The 4977-nt window shown below is 40.2% G+C and overlaps 1 protein-coding gene across 1 annotated transcript in view; it reads left to right on the top strand.

The window, feature by feature from the left end:
• Positions 1-1231: 1231 nt before the first annotated feature.
• fignl2 (fidgetin like 2) overlaps positions 1232-4977 on the top strand; it is a 35590-nt gene continuing 31844 nt past the window's right edge. Inside the window, exon 1 of the mRNA XM_029722418.1 lies at positions 1232-1365. The gene's annotated coding sequence lies outside the window, so the exon portion shown is untranslated. The remainder of the gene's footprint in view (positions 1366-4977) is intronic.

The raw sequence follows: 4977 nt of genomic DNA, 5'->3' as shown, positions 1-4977 counted from the left end.
AGAGAGGGGAAAGGAGAGAGCGAGGAGAGAAAGGGAGAGGGGTAGAGCAGTAGAGCGAGAGAGAGAGAGAGAGAATACCAGTGTGCTGGCGTTTCTTGCACTTCACTGCCAGTAAGAGCAGCAATAAACTGGGACAGCATCACCTGACCAGTGACCATGGGGATGGAGCCCAGAACACAGGAACAGCTTACGTCATCAACATCACATCCATCTAACATTCTGTCCGTTATGTCCTCTACATATAGCGACAACTGTTGAGCTTAGTTGGAATATAGTGTGGGTACTTCAGTAAAACAAATTTGGAAATTCGCATTTGAAGAGATTTGTGATTTGTCTTGCTTGGTAAATCCGATTGCTTTCTTCGCAAAAGAGATTTGTCAGTCAATTACATGAAATGTCATACCTGTGGAATAAGTCAAAAAAATAGTGTTTCCACCTAAATCTGTAAGAATTTTTCCCCTTGCCCCCTCAACCCCTATCCATACCCCCTTACACCCTACAGTTGGAAAAAAAGGGTTCCAACGGGGTTCTTCGACTGTCCCCATAGGACAACCCGTTTTGATTCCAGGGAGAACCCTTTTTTGTTCCAAACCCAAAAAGATTCTACTTGGAATCAAAAGGGTTCTACCTGGAATCAAAAGGGTTCTACCCAGAATCAAAAGGGTTCTACCCAGAATCAAAAGGGTTCTACCTGGAATCAAAAGGGTTCTACCCAGAACCAAAAGGGTTCTACCTGGAACCAAAAGGGTTATTCAAAGGGTTCTCCTATGGGGACAGCCAAAGAACCCTTTTAGGTTCTAGATAGCACCTTTTTTTCTAAGAGTGTATCCCTAGCTAATACTCCTGGGGCCAAACTCAATCTGGTCATTTCCCTCCAACCCTCATTCCTCTCCTCTTCTCTTCTTCTATATCCTTCACTCTCTCACTCTCATTCTCTATATGGGATAAGGCTATAGAATACAAGCCCTCTCTCTCAAGCATGATTGGTCAACTCCCCTTTCCCCTCTGCCCCCTCTCATTCTCTCTCGCCCTGCTTAAATACTTTAAACATAAAGAGAGAGAGGGAGGGAGGGAGGGAGGGGAGAGGGGGATGGGAGCGATGGGGGAGGGGAATTGTGTGTGTGCACTCTGTTGTCACTGGCAGAGAGAGAGAGAGAGAGAGAGAGAGAGAGAGAGGGGGAGGGAGAGAGAGAGACAGAGAGAAAGAAAGAGTGAGAGCGAGAGCGAGAGAGAGAGAGAGTTGAGTTGAGTTGTGGAAAAAAAGCCTAGCAGTGAACACACGCTCTGCTCCCTGCTCTCTGCTCCACAGGATTATCTAACTGCTGATTAAGATCTGCTAGAAAGAGTACATGCTGGCATGAACAGGTAAGAACAGCTTCTCTCTCCTCCGTCTCAGTGTGTTGTAGTGCTGTGACTGCACTGTGTTGTGTTTATACTGTAGTGGGGTAGGTGGCGGCTGCTGTCTGTGTGTGACTTGGCCCTATCTCTAGAGTTGTAAATGAGTGAAGTAAAGGAAGTGTTGACTTGTCTTTGGCCACTGGCCACTATGTACATCCCCCAACCTCAACACCTCCTGGTCTTCTGTCCGTCTGTTTAGCCCCTGTGTGTTTCTCTGCCCTCTCTCTTACCTCTCTATATCTCTTTCTATAATTCTTTGTCATTGCCTGCACTGTTTATAGAATTGAATACTATTCATATAACTGTGCGAAGCAATTGTCTGCTTTTAGAAATTAAAATCTAAATGAATAAATCTGAATGAATAAAGCTAATTTAGAGATGCGTGTGTCAGGAGAAGTGAAATCAGTTCAACCCACTTAAGGCAGATCTCTTGTGTAGCCTGTAGGTTAGGGATAGTAGTGCCATATTGTGGTTATTGCATAATATTCACTTCCATATGATTGGATGGTAATTGTTGTACTGCTGTACATAGAGTTTCATGCTCTTCATTGCATTCATGAAACATGCTGAAATCCACATTTGTACAGATTTTGGATATTCATGGAATGTTGTATTTTTAAGTTGTTAAAAAAATTGGTTTAGCATTTTTTTTATTTGGTCATGACTGTAATAGAAAATTGCATATGTTAATTCTGACTGTCAACAGACATTTTTCTGTATTTAGCCTAGTATCTTCTAGCTGCTTTGAAATAGTCTGTGGAATGTGTGCATTGGGTTTTGAGATCCAAGTCCTTCAGCTATGTGCAATGTTTGAGACCTGACGTAGTATGTTTGGCGTGATTATGTACAGCGCCTTCAGAAAGTATTCACACTCCTTGACTTTTTCACATTTTGTTGTGTTACAAAGTGGGATTGAATTGTAATTTTTGTTCCGCTATCCACACAAAAAATCCACAAAAAAATTTGAACATTTATTAAAAAAATTATGAAAAATAAACCACTAATATATCTTGATTAGATGAGTATTCACCCCCCTGAGACAATACATGTTCGCCTTTGGCATCGATTACAGCTGTAATTTTGGGTAAGTCTCTAAGAGTTTTGCACCCTGGATTGTACAATAGTTGCCCATTATTCTTTTTAAAATTCTTCAAGTTCTGTCAAGTTGGTTGTTGATCATAGAGTACCATAGTATGAGTCAAAATACCCGTAAAACCTAGTGGTCAAACAAGGAAATGGTTCCAATAGTTTTTCCACCATTCATTTTTCCCATAGAGAATTATAGAAACACTTAAAATAAGGGCTGTGTTTCGTGTAAACTTACCCTGGCGTGACGTTTTAATAACAGTGTAAATCTCTCTAGGACAAGATTACTTTTATCAATTTGTTCGCCTGTATTTACCCCCCCAAAAAAACAATAATTAGCTGCTAATGTGGCTGTCATAAAGAACTACAAACGCCATGATGATCTGGACGAGACTGCCGAATCGAGGCAAAGGTAAGAATCTCTGGATTAACTATCTAATGTTAGCTAAATGTAGTAATTCATAAATTGGCAATTCTGAGAACTGTCCTTGTGCAAGTTTTAAATTACCTGTTAGTAAAGGTGTCAGCTAGAGATGACATGCAGGAGCTTGCAGGGATTTGTAGTCTTGCTTGATGTCTACTTTGATGCTAATTAGCATTTTAGAATCTGAGAGTAAATAGAGCCTAATATATTGATAAAAGTCACCTTCCGAGAGAGATTTACAAGCCTATCAAAATGTCACACCAGGGTAAGTCTACAAGAAACACGGCCCTTATTTTAAGTGTTTCTAAAATTCCATATGGGAAAAATGAATGGTGGAAAAATGATTGGAACCATTTCCCTGTTTGACCACTAGGTTTTATGGGTATTATGGCACCTCCAGTGTGGGGCTCTATTGCTAGACAGCCTTACCCTAGATATTCATGCCGATTTAAGTCAAAACTGTAACTAGGCCGCTCAGGAACATTCAATGTCATCTTGGTAATCAGCTCCAGCGTAGATTTGGCCTTGTGTTTTAGGTCACAACCATTCAACTCTGTAACTGTTATAAAATCACCAATGGCCTCATGGTAAAATCCCTGAGCAGTTTCCTTCCTCTCCGGCAACTGAGTTAGGAAGGATGCCTGCATCTTTGCAGTGACTGGGTGTATTGATTGATCCTCCACAGCATAATTAATAACGGCACCATCCTCAAAGGGTTATTCAGTGTCTGCTTTTTGAATTCTTACACATCTACCAATAAGTGTTCTTCTTTGTGAGGCATTGAAAAACCTCCCTGGTCTTTGTGGTTGAATCTGTCCTTGAAGTTAACTACTCGATTGTGTGTGTGGGGTACAGAGATGGGTAGTCATTCAAAAATCATGTTAACCACTATTAATGAACACAGAATGAGTCCATGCAACTTATTATGTGATTTGTTAAGCACATTTTTACTCCTGAACTTATTTAGGCTTGCCATAACAATGGGGTTGAATACTTATTGACTAAAGACATTTCAGTTTTTTTATTTTTTATTAATTTCCAAAAATAATTACAAACAAAATTCCTCTTTGACATTACGGGGTATTGTGTGTAGATTAGTGACACAAAATCTACATTTAATCCATTTTAAATTCAGGCTGTAACACAAAAAAAAGTGGAAAAAGTAAATCGGTGTGAATACTTTATAAGGGCACTGTATTATCTGTTTAATTCTCTGTGACCTGATATTGTCCCGGGGCTGTTAGAGAAGCTAAGGTCATATTGGAACAATAAAGATAGAAATTACAGGATTAAAATACAATTCTTCTGGTTACATTATTTCCCTAGAAATGCTTGACATTTATTATCTCCAACCTTCAAAAATGAAACATTTGTTTTATTTGTCCTTGGAAACTAAAGAAAAGCAACAAATTAAAATGTCTTTCTTCAAATGTTTTACGTGTTTCATACATTTGGGGGGATTGTATTTTTGAGTACTCTTAGAACATAGCAGCATTGTGAGTTGTCTTTCGTTTTGTATCAAAAGTATATCTAAAATCTGTAAAACAAGTCAGTTAAAATCAATTGGAACCATTTGGACTAATTCTACTGCCATAAATGTGTTTAGGCTCATTAGAATGCAATCTTTATAGCCCTAGCTAACCTACAGAGCAACAGAGCAGTTGTGTGCATCTCAGCCTCAACCGGTCTCAGTTAATGCACAGAGAGGAGTGGTATTCTGGGTCTTTCTGTGAGGCAGTCAGATTAAGAAATCCCTCATTAAAGCTATGGCCACAGCCTCACAATCAGCTTAATGCTCTGTTTCCCTTCCTGCCTGTCTCTGTCTAATGAATACCTTGTGTGTGTGTGTGTGTGTGTGTGTGTGTGTGTGTGTGTGTGTGCGTGCGTGCGTGCGTGCGTGCGTGTGTGCGTGCGTGCGTGCGTGTGCGCACATGCACGTGTGCGTGGGCCTCAATTTGGGAGACAGCCTGTGTGAGTGTGCACGTGCGTGTGCTTGGGTTTTTCTTCGACTTGTAGGCTGCTATTTTACATTTTTTTGCTTGTGAAGGAATTTGTCAACTTATGTTGTG

This window comes from Salmo trutta, chromosome 30 (genome assembly GCF_901001165.1).
Source record: "Salmo trutta chromosome 30, fSalTru1.1, whole genome shotgun sequence".
Lineage (NCBI taxonomy): Eukaryota > Metazoa > Chordata > Actinopteri > Salmoniformes > Salmonidae > Salmo > Salmo trutta.
Note: the sequence above shows the minus strand (reverse complement) of the source record. Positions and strands in the feature narration are given on the sequence as shown.